We start from the raw sequence: 12,517 nt of genomic DNA, 5'->3' as shown, positions 1-12,517 counted from the left end.
TTTTCTGAGTTGAACAACTCAATTTTCTTTGGGGCAGTAAAGAAGCTCAGTAAATAGACAAACTAAAAGTTACCACATAATAAAAGCTACTACAAATTAAAATTACTTTTGCTATGTACTTACTGCTCACATTTAACTATGTGACCAGTAACTTATTTTCACAAATCTTGGAATTGGGGTTTCCTGCTATTGAAAACAGACAATGCAATAATCTGATTTTAAAATAAAATATGTCATGTCTGACGTTAGTTAACAAAACCGAGATGTCTATACCAGGTCAGCAGGAAGTTGATTCTTTCCCACAATAAACAAGTTTTATATCTGGTCATTTCAACCGATTAAACTGACTCTGAGATTACCTACATCCTGATCTCAGCTCCTCCCTAGGGAAAGTCACATACCTCTCCGTGTATCTTCTTTATTCATTTATTTAAAAAAAAAAAAAAAAAAGCTTGATCATGAAATGAGGTAATAGATGAAAGTGTTTAGGACAGACTCCCACAAGTTATCAGTAAATGTTTGTTACTGTCATTATTAATTTTATCGCTCAACCTAATATTGTTCTTCAAGCTTTGTGCTTTTAACATGTTATATTCCTTGCCTGACATGATCTCCTCTCCCTATCTTGATGCTGTAAATTAAATGTTTTTTTCATGCCTCAGCTAAGCACTAGTCCAAAGTGATCTCTCTCTTCTAGGAACTCATATTGACCCTCTCGCCCAGATCACGACTCAAGGTATATATTATTCTCTAAACATTTCTTAAATTCACAAAAAAAGTACAAGTTACTTTAAGAAGGGAACACTTGCTATGGTTCTTGTGCCTTAATTTGTCATGTAATACATGCTCTACAAAACCACATCTCAATTAATGCTGCATAGAATCCAAAGAGCTAAGTAGCCACCATTTCTGACATCACTTATTCATCCTGGTCATGTTAGAGAACCACATTGTATCAACGGAGATCTAGCTTGTTTTGTTTTTGTTTAAAAACAATAACTCATGTTCCTTTAACGGCAACTCCATATCTGCCTTTGGACTACAAAACACAGTCTTACACACTAAAATCCTTTGGATTGAGTCCAACAAAGTCCAAGATTATACAGTTTTCCTCTGTAATGCAAAATTTCTAAAACAGCTTATATATCTTATGTTGCATTACAGAATATAAATAGAGATTCTTGGATATGTCTCTCAGGCTCCTTCAATTCCCTGAAGCCAAAACAGATATGTCCACTATTATTGATGCAGTTCAGGGTTACGACTATTGGGCATAGTGTTTATATACACCCAATTCTTGTGATCACCATCGGGGGTTGCAACTATTTAAGATTTTTACATGGATTTCATTTGAGCCCACTAAGTGGCTTGGATGAAGGGAAGGTAGTTGTTTCAAAGATCAGATGCCTAGAAGATGATCTTTTAAGTGTTTTAATGTCCTCACATTACTAAAAAATCTGTTTGCATGTTAAAATGAACCACCAAAAATCTGATTTCATTTTTTGTTTTGTTACTTTGCTAAAAACATAGCTCTTATCTAGTTGTCAATCTTGTCTTTTCATCATAAACCAAGTTCTTTAATTCTTCCACCATGTCATAAAAGATTCAATAAATTCTGATTTGCATTTCAAATTCAGGTCTTTTTTTAGAAGGACATTGGATTCAATGACAATTACATCACTAATCTCTTTAACACTGACAGTGGGAAGCCAAGTTCAGACTCCTGCTGCCTGAAGTCCTAAAGATGGAAGGTCATAAAATGTTCTACTTTATCAGTAATAGTGATATTTTTGTGTGAAAACTTCACTTCATCTTTTTTTAATCAATATGTGCTCACTTAAGCCATTTGCTTGGGGTAGATATTTTATACTCTTTGTCTCCTTGTTTATTTATTAAGAAATGTGTATCTTATTACTTTTGCTACAGAAAGAGGACACTTTCCAATACTATTGGCCACAGTAATTTTTTTTAAGATTTTATTTATTTATCTATTCATGAGAGACACACAGAGAGAGAGGCAGAGACGCAGGCAGAGGGAGAAGCAGGCTTCATGCAAAGAACCTGATGTGGGATTTGATCCCGGGACTCCAGGATCAGGCCCTGGGCTGAAGGCAGGTGCTAAACCGCTGAGCCACCCAGAGATCCCCAGTTTTTTATTATTATTTTGTTCTTGTAAAAATATTACTTGAAGAATTTATTTCTATATAATTTTAGGGAGATGTTTTTCCATTTTACTTTTGTTACTGTTTAAACAATTAAAATGACCAAAATTTTTAAGTACTTATATATGAATGTATACATGTTTGCTCATGTGGGTATGTACATATATTATCTATAAGTATTTTGACATTCAGTACCAAAGAGAAAGCTAAATTTAGCCCTTGAATAAATGTTCAGTGAATCAATGCTTGCTACTCCTGATTCCATATTTTTTCCTCTACTTTCAAAGACTTGTCGCAGTTACAGCCAACTTTATGGCAGAAACTATACACAATACAGAAATTGTATTTCTAATAATAAATTTTGCTGATTCTGTAAAGAAATAAACAATATAAAACCACATGGAAGTCATTATAACAATTTAGTATAAATTAATAAAGTGACTATCAAATATTATATTATGCACATAATATGGGAAATGGAGAGAGAGGAATTTTTAAAAGGAGGTAATATAAATTTCCAAATTATTTAACTAAATCACAAACTTAAGATGTTTGAGTTGTCTGAACACAAGCTATTAACTAGTAAATATTTTTAAATTCTAAATTTTCAGCTGATAAGATACTTGCATAAAAAGTTTATTTCCGAAAGCATAGGCATAAGATTGAATGGAGAAATACACCCAGATCACAAAAACAAAAAGCATAAATGCCATTTCTGTATTTTTAAATCAATATATCTGCTTTGACTGCATTGAGACTTGTGATTAACCTAACCAGCATATGCATATCATTTCAAATATAAAATGGGTACTTAATAAACACTTATTAAATTAGCTTAAAGAGGAAAAAATTAATTACTTAATTTGTTGTGAATAAGAAATTCCTTATTATAACAGAAAAATCTAGTTAATAGCTTAAAGAATTGGTTTTATTCCATAAAATGTATATATATGTATGTGTATATATGTATTGTAGACTCAAGGTTCAGAAAATTTTAGAAACAGTATCAAAAGAAATCCAAATAAAAAACAAAATCCACAATGCAATGTGGAAATATTTCCAGACAAATTTGTGTAAAAGTCTACTCAAGTTAAGGGACCATGTAAATACTTAGGAAGTAGAAAAAAGAAAAAAAAAAAAAAAAAAGGAAGTAGAAAAAAGGAAATTTGAAAATTGATTAAACAAATAATAAATATTAATTTATCAAAAATAGTGTGTTGATTCCAATGATGCAATAAACAGTAACTTTTCTTGATAAAGAATACTTATCTTCACACCGATATAAGACTAATTAAATGTTTCTTTTGTCCTCTCCTTCCTGTCTAAATGCTTTATTTTGCATTTTATAAGAAAATTAAAAAATGAATTTTGCAGCTACTATTTTTATATATTACTGCATGATAAAATAAAATAATGTTTTATGTGTTAAAACTGAGTTTTATGAATATCTCTATCAATATATAAACATATATAAGTACTTATATAAATATATATGTAAAGATTTATTGATTGTGTGACATTTAGAATAAAAATAAATCTGTGCGAAAAACATAAATCTGTGTGATCAACAGCAACTAACATTTTTTATTTCTTAGAATCAGTCTGATTATATAAAAATATCAGCAATGTGGTCACAGTGAATAAATTACACTCTAGGTGCTAATAGCAAAGCTGTGACTACTGAAACCAGAATAGCTGGCAAAAAAAAATAGATATCTGTATCATTATTTAAACAATACCCATTCATCCAGATATTAAGAAACAGTCATTCGATTTCTTCTGATTAAACAAATACTCAAAAGTATGGTGTCTTGTCAACCAAACAACTGAATGCTTTGACTTGAATTTTTCAGCAGGATGTTTGGGCATTATGTAGACAAGTACTTTTTTAAGACCTGGGTGAGTTCCAGGAAGTTGTTTACACACACAAAGATAATGCAGTTGTATATGACTTTATTACTATATATGACATGAAGAAATTTAAGTCTGGGAGAGATTAAAAGTTTTCTAATTTTTAAGGGAAAATGTATAAGTATATTCTTGTTCAGAACTCTCTCCTTTCCTTCAATCTATGCAGCTACCGAAAGAAACCAAAAAATGTCTCCTTTGGAAAAAGAGACCAATAGGAGGACATAGTTGGCAAGAAATGGAAGAGATGGTTGACGGGGCATAAACAGAAAGGGCTCAGGAGGCAAAAAGTGTGTGGGAACAGTTTTGCATGGATGAAGAAGGATGTGGGGATTATACAAACTTGGAGAGGACAGAACTGTACTGAAACTAGAATGCCTCCAGTTCTCAGACCCAAAATCTGCACGTTCACTTGTCCTAGTTTTCTGGAATTTCAATATTCTAGACATGGCTGTTACCATGCATCTTTGAAAAAATGCAACGATTAAAGCAGAGTATGCATTTCATTCACTGAATTTATCAGAAAGCTTTTGCCTAAATAACTACCCTTTCATTATGAGTGTAAGAAATCATTATTTAAGATATATATTATTAGACAGAGGTAAAAATCAAGAAGTAGAGGTTTGGTTAAGACACTATAGAATCAAAAAACTATTTTAATGCAACTCCAGCTATTCACTTTGTGATTTTTATGCACATGTAGATTTAACCAGAAAAAAAGTAACCAGAGAAAGAGAAACCCATCAGTTGTGTCTTCAAGAGAATTTAGACTCAGAAATAGGTTTGTATAGATAGACTACCTGGATAATTCCTGTGTGTTCAAGGAAGAGTGTTGGAATTGCCGGTGTCCACATCATGTTTCATTCTGTAGAAAGAGCTAAGCGATAAAAATCATCTTTTAAATTCCAGAGCTTCTACAAATCCTGCCATCACCAACTAACCACCAAGGTTTCCTCCAAAAGTACTGCCATTGATTTGGACTTAACAAAGTCTTTTATCTCCTGGGTAAGATCTTTAATTGTATGTAAACAATAAAGAAAAGTAATGAAGAAATGAAATAAAATACAATATAACAAAGTTCTAGTGGGCTCCTCATAACCCTCAGCAACTTTCATTTAATAAAAATGTAGACCTTTCCCTTATTGTCTTAAATTCATATTTTGGTACTTAAGATACCCAGGGAAATTAGTAGACAATTGAATGCTTTAAATAACCCAGAGCAGAAAATGTGGGGGACTCTATTGTAAAAAGGTGCCAGAAAAAATTCTGAGAAGTGTGGCTTAATACAGTGCTCAACAGTATTAAAATAAATAAATTAGTTATAAAAATAATAATAATACTGAACATATTGAACTGATTTGAGTATAACAGTTTCAAATGTTTTCAGCCAGGCACTTGTCTGACATTCAAGTAAATTTCATAGACTTTGCTTTTTGTTTCCTTTGCCTTTCATACCCCAAGGCCAATGCTTAAAATAACTCCAGACTCAGATTCCCTATATCATCCTCATCTGTGTTCCCCAAGACATTTCTTCTATCCCCTGTTCTACCTACATTTCTCATCTATCAAAAGAGCTACCCATGCCTTTTTCATTTGCACTACATTCTCACTATGCTATCCTTGAAATCCATTCTATGGGACCATGTTCGATGTAAAAGTGTTATAACAAGATCCTTCTGGTTCATTTGGTCATAAACCCATCTGGATTTGATCCAGCATGTACTAGTTTTATACCAAATCTGACCTATTAGGGCTAGAATTACACTAAGGATCCATTTCATATTCTTCCTTAGTTAAATTATGATCCAGTCATCAAGGATTTTTTTTTAAATTGATTTACTCATTGTAGGGAAAGAGAGAGAGGTGGGAGAGGGGCAGAGGGAGAGAGAGAATCTCAAGCAGATTCCCCACTGAGCACAGAGTCTGATGCAGGGGCTCCATCTCAGGACCCTGAGATCACGACCTGAACCAAAGTCAAGAATCAGATGATTTTTTAAAGTTTTTTTTTTTATTTATTTTTTTATTTATTTATGATAGTCACACACACAGAGAGAGAGAGAGGCGGAGACATAGGCAGAGGGAGAAGCAGGCTCCATGCACCGGGAGCCCGATGTGGGATTCGATCCCGGGTCTCCAGGATCGCGCCCTGGGCCAAAGGCAGGCGCCAAACCGCTGCGCCACCCAGGGATCCCAAGAATCAGATGATTAACCGACTGAGCCACCCAAGCCTGGTCACCATGGATTTTAGGCAGCAAATCATCAAAACTAAGTTTACACAAAGATAATACAAAGAATACTTTACTAAGTGTGACTTTCCTAGAGGAAAGACAGAGACAAAGACAAATAACCTAGTTTGAGGTGTCCTGCTAATTAGAATAGTAGCTCTCAAACTGTTTTGACCTGCACTCATTTCAACAAGGCAAACAGCCCTGAAACTCACTTAATTTTCCTGTTCTTATTTTCCATTGAAAATATTACTCCATGATGGTGGTGAAATATCACTTACTGTAGAATTAAATTGGGGGGAGGAGGTTAGGATTAGATAATGTAGATGATTCATATGTGATTCAGAGTACATACCTTAGAGACAAGTTATTATAAGATTAGAGGACAGAAAATTAGTGGTAAAATTATGCTTTGCTACCATTATAGAGTATGATTAAATAAATACACAACAAGGATATATCATGATGAGACTAAACCTGAAGCCAAGAATAGTAATGGAAAATCATCACCAACATAAAACAGCCTTCACTGAGTTTGAGGAAGATGGAAGTTGGGGAAGATGAAAGGCCATTGAGGAAGATGGAAGGCTACTCATCTTTAGAAGCTTCTCAGAATCGCCAGGCTATACGTGGCAACCAGACCACTTAATAAAGAAAGAAATTCAGCAAATCTAAGATTATACAAATTTTGGCTTGTAAATACTAAACTATGGTCACCCTGAATAAATTACATAGTATTTTACTGGTAAATAGGCTTTAATTGTACATAAAGATGAAATTCTATGAAACTACTTGGCATTACTCCAAAAAAACAAATAAAGAACTTAATATCATTGTAGCAGTTCACAGACCAGCAGTGAACCGAGATGATTAATTAAAAAAAAAAAAAAAAAAAATCTGCTGGATCCCTGAGCTCCTAAAAGTTTAGATGGATGTTTTAGTATGGTAATCTAAAAATTTTCTCAGTAATTGTATTGTGAATCATCTATATGAAAACTCTATAACCAAATACTGTAACTCGCTTTTGTCTCCCAAATACACTTCTGAATTCAGGATGTCCTGGGTCAAAGTGCCTCCCTTTAATTGTCTAAGGCTAATGCGAAATGTACATCATAGGGTCGCTGCTCAGAAAAGGCAAACTGATTTCACTTGAAATCCTCGTGAAGATTTTCCTGTGGTTTGAATATAGAAAACAGTGAGCAAACTAAGTCATAATAAGTGATAAGATAGTACTGGCATTCCAAACTCAGAAGAGCCTGATCGTCACTGAGGTTGTGAGCAGCCATTTAAGTCCCACAAAACAACTTCATCTGTCCATTAAATTAATGGTCTTCATTTAAATTTTATTAGTTTTGTAGTTTTTATTGACTTGAACTTATAAAATGGTTTTTCTTATACATAGTTATATAAAACCGATAAGCACACAGGGTTTATCCCTATTTTTATGTTTAAGTGTGTTTAAGTAATACTATAATAAGAATAATTAACTCAAAGCTTGGGGTCATTAAAAACTTAGCTCTTAAAAGGGGCCTATACAACAGTGCCCTGGTTCGTGGTAGAGAGAAGCAGCTATCGGCCTGTTCACAGTCTGTCCCGGCTAATCCCCAAAAGAACAAAGACATAAAATGAATGGAGCAGGCTAAACCTAGGGAGAAAATGGGCACAGAGATTAGGAAACATTTCTATAATCAGCTGGGAGGATTTGAGTAGGGAACAGCTGAACAAAAAGCTTCCCCATGCCCTCTGAAATTTCTAGAATATTATCTCCAAGGAAACCCAGTGAACTGGCACCTCCTGGTCCTTCTAAAGACTTCTAAGGCCCCAAAACATCTTTCTCAAACTTCCAGAAATATCACATTTGGCCAGTTCCTACTTCTTCTCACATCAAATCAAACCCCTAGCCCCGTTTACCTCTACACTCTTGCCTGGGAACTCTCCTCCCCATTTCCTCTGTCACTAACCATGGCCAAAAACAACGATTTCTCCCTCAGGAAACCAAAGTTAATCCCTTTAATGGTTCTCTGATACGAACCCTTCTTTGACTCTGATGCAATTTACATACCATGCAATATTCCCACAGCAAAGTTTAGATCAGTTTAGTTGCTTGCTCTAAAGGCCATGAATGTTCCCGAATGCCAATTAAATTAGGTATTCAAGGCCATCATCCTGGCATTCAAAGTCTTTTATGATCTGGCTTCAATCTCTCTCCCCAAGCTTGTTCCCCAAAACATCTAAACCCTAACAGTAGATTAATAAGTGTTTCATACCTATCACTTTCCCACCTCTGTGAATCTAGACAAGCTGTTTCCTTAAAAGGAAATATTCTCTCCTCCCACCCAAGGGTCATAGGACAGATTCTCTAAAAAACAGGCTGTGAGATTCTGAAATGCATAGATAGGGCTTTAATTGGAGAGTGCTCTCTGGAATGGTACCTATGAAAGAGCAAGGGAAATAGGACTGTTCAGGTAGAGGTTGAAGTTCCAGTCAGATAATTTTGCAACAGAGGACTCAGCAAATCTTACAGAGAACTAAGAATCTGGGGATGCCTTTCAGGCATATCCCCAAACTAGATAGAAGAGCCAGGCAGGCATTTGTTCTTCTGTATTGATCATTCATTGGATGCAAGTTGCCCTGGAAATAGGGCATAGACTTTAGCAAGGCAGCCTCTTTGGCCGAGAGGAAGGCAGTGGGATACAGTTAGGCGTAAACAATCAACAGCCACCAATCAGGTAGATCCTAAAAGCAGACCCGCATAAGACCACACACCCACCACAAGTCACCACTTCCTTGTGCCACTCAGAATTACTTTCTTCATAGAGCAAGTTCACCCCACCTATGAAAAACTCTAGAATTCTGGTTGGTCTCTTTACCCCGGGGCAACTCAGGAGAGGAAGGTTAGTGGGACAAAGTAGAGCCCAAGACTACATCTAATATCCATGGCCTTTCCTCCAGATATCTGCCATAGATTCCCCAACCTCTAGTCCAGCACATCTGCTGGTTTAAGTAGGTTACGTGTAGGGTGAACTAGATCCTCATCCCTGAAGAGTCTGGTCCCCTGGTCATCAATTTCTCAGACCATGGCAGATCAGACCTTTTCCTTTTACCGTTAACTTATGTAGGAGAGTTCCAAGAAATGCCCCAGTGGAATTCCTGGGTGACTGCTCTGTTATTCCTTGCTCACATTGTGTCATAGCAGTGCTACTTTCTCCCGATTATAAGGATCGATTAACATTTCAACATTATTGCTCTCCTTACCCATAGTTCTCTTGGGAGAAAAAAAAATCTGATGTGACTAGGCAGGAGCCATCACATAAAAGATTAATGGAATTCATTAAATCTCCCCTGGGACAAGTGCTCCCCCTTGAAGAACTAGCATTTCTAGACATGCAGGGCCTTAAGTTACAGATGTGGGCATCAGAAACTCCCCAAAGAGGTCCCTGTGAAAAATGGGGAGTAAGACCACTTATATTTCCACTTCTTGTTTCCCAGACTTACGCATTTCACATATTGGAGCTAGAGCACCCCATCATGATCATTTATTTAATTGAAGATTACATTTCATGGGGTGCTCTTAGTCACACCAGTTATTATCAGCAACTTGGCACCTCTGTTGTACCTTCAAGAAACTGTTGAGCCAGCAACAACTGAGTGGTGCAGTATGTGACAGGACCAGTGTATCCTATGATCATGTGCCCACTGTCACACCTCCATTGCTTTAAAGAAACTTCTTTGATCCAAGAAAATGTTAGGCAGGATTCTATGTTCATGGATCAAATAACTCTCAGGTAGTGATGCTGGTTGAGCTTCTGCAAGCTGGAAATAGAAAGTCATACTTGGAAAATATCATAATTTTCATCCTATAAGTCACAGCTTCTTCCAGAGTAAAAGGAGTCCTGTGAAACCAGCCTGACATCAAGTTGGTGGTTGATCCTCTCAAGAAATGGTATCGTATCTGGGATTCATCATTGGTTTCTGTTATCAATGCATTAGACTCTAAGTAGCAACAGTAGTTAGATCAGCCTAGGTAAGTAGGTACACGTATATTAGCGTGCTCCCCATTCCACCATGGCTACTTTGTTCAGAAGGCATTTGGCAGCTCTTGGGTGGTTGGCAACAAAAGGCTGACTGGTATCAACTGGCTGACTGGTGCAGTCTACTAAGGTATTTAGTGACTTTTCCATAGTGGGTGGCCCCTGGCAGAAACTAACCTGTGCTTCAAGGATTGCCACACTCTGTGCCCGTTCACAAAGGTCTAGTCACATACTCGACCTCCTTCTGAATACTCATTTCTTTCTCTTCTCAAGCCACATAACCAATGAGCTAAGCCATTTGACACTATCCATAAGCCCATATGTATACTTAGCCAGGGCCGCTTCCCTTCCATATAAGGTGCTTAACTAGGTATACTGACCAAAGTTGGGCTTCATGAGAGAATTTCCCTTAACACACTCTCTTGGGAGCAACCCTGAGTGGAGCTCTAGTGTGCTTGTACTCACATTCCAAGTCAATCACAGTGAGCTTTTTTCCTCTTCCATCGCCTGGTCAGAATGGATACCCCTTTTTGTGGACAGAGGTGTAAGGTAGGGAAAAGGTGCTGATGCAACTGTGATAGATGCATCCTATGGGCTCCTAGGAAACATGTTTAAGCCTCTTACTTGTACCCCCATGGGTCAAATCACTCCTCATCCCAGATGAATCACTTCCATCTTATGATGGTCTGTGACTTGGCCTGCCCAAACTTATGACTCAGTGGACCTACCAGAACTCAGCTCACGATGGTCATCTCTGGACCTCTGAACATCTGATATTTCCTAGTCAGATTCTCCACATCTACCAGAATTCAGTAGCTCATAGGGAGTTTTTATTTGAATAGTGTATAGCTGTGGATGGCATGACGGGCACCAGACAACTGCCTGTCTATATTGTGATTCTCTTTTGGATTTTGACCTACCACAGATACCTATAATACCAGAGGATGGGCCAGATTGTTTGTATAGACCAAGTGGCAAGGCTGCTTGAATGTAGCTTGGATTGCGCAGACATATTCCTTAAAGGTGGCAGCCTTCCATGTCACTCAGTAAGTAGGTTGGATATTCTTAAATGTGAATATGCTGCCTCCAGAAACTCCAGAAGCCTACCAGATACCATATTTACTTCTAGTGGCAGGAATATGAGATACAATCATTTGTCTTTATTTTAGAAAAGATGTCATGGCATACACTGGTCCCCAAAAAACTTCACTAATGAGTTAGCACCTTGACCCTGTGTTGGATTTATCTCCAGTCCTTCAGAGTTCTTCACATACTTACTAAGGCCTTCAATGTACTTGCCATATTATGCTCAATTGATCTGATTAGGATGTATTGTCAATATAGGAGTGGCATATGTAAATCTAGATCCCTTCTGATTATATTCTGATAGAAAGCACAAGATATAGAGCAAGGCAGTAAATAAATTACTCTTATCCACCTTATGAGAATTCACCATGCTTCTGATCCTCTTTCCTGATGGATATTGAAAAGAGTACATGGTCCAAGTCAGTGGCAATAGACCATGTGACTAAGGCCATGTTAATCTTTCTATCAAAAACAGCACATTTGACATAACAGTTTCAAATGGTGTTACTATTTGGTTGAATCTGCAGAAACCTGATTGTCATCCTCTAGGCTCCATCTGTTTCCATAGAAACTAGACTGCTGAATTAAATGGAGGGTATTATGAAGACTGCCATCCCCATATCCTTGAAGTCTTTAATACTGGTACAAATATCTGTCATTCTTTCCAGGATGCATTATTGGTTTTGATCAACTATCTTGACTAGGGTTTTGAGGGAACAGTTTCAGAAGCTTCTCCTTGGCCTTCCCTGTGATAGCTCTTATTCCGTAAAGTAGAGGAATCAATGTGAGAGTTTTGCCCACTACCAAGTATGTCTCTTCTTGGACCTCATAAACTCAACTGTAACAGTTACCCTGGATATCAAGATCAAGATCAACCGAGACCTTGTATCCATCAGTCCTCAAAATGTAGAATGGCATTGGTGCTTTAGTTAATGAACTTGGGTATTACTTATTACATTTACTTGCTGTAGTATTTCAGGATCTTTCTTCCTGTGACTTCTTTAGTCATTGATGATTCCAGATCTGAAAACAGACTTATAGAAATAGAGCAAGGATATGACTTATTTATGGCAGCTGCCCTTGCCCTACTGGTTCTCAATTCTTT

At 36.7% G+C, this 12,517-nt stretch overlaps 1 long non-coding RNA gene across 4 annotated transcripts in view; it reads right to left on the bottom strand.

Annotated features, from left to right (window-relative positions):
• Positions 1 to 12,517, bottom strand: part of LOC112679118 (uncharacterized) — a 56,837-nt gene that overhangs the window by 23,509 nt on the left and 20,811 nt on the right. For 3 of the 4 annotated variants that reach the window (XR_003148129.3, XR_003148126.3, XR_003148127.3), the window contains one exon: positions 4,871 to 4,947. This is a non-coding gene — a long non-coding RNA (uncharacterized LOC112679118). The remainder of the gene's footprint in view (positions 1 to 4,870; positions 4,948 to 12,517) is intronic. The other variant, XR_003148128.3, reaches the window with a different exon arrangement.

This window comes from Canis lupus, chromosome 6 (genome assembly GCF_003254725.2).
Source record: "Canis lupus dingo isolate Sandy chromosome 6, ASM325472v2, whole genome shotgun sequence".
NCBI lineage: Eukaryota > Metazoa > Chordata > Mammalia > Carnivora > Canidae > Canis > Canis lupus.
This window is presented reverse-complemented; position numbering and strand designations above follow the sequence as displayed.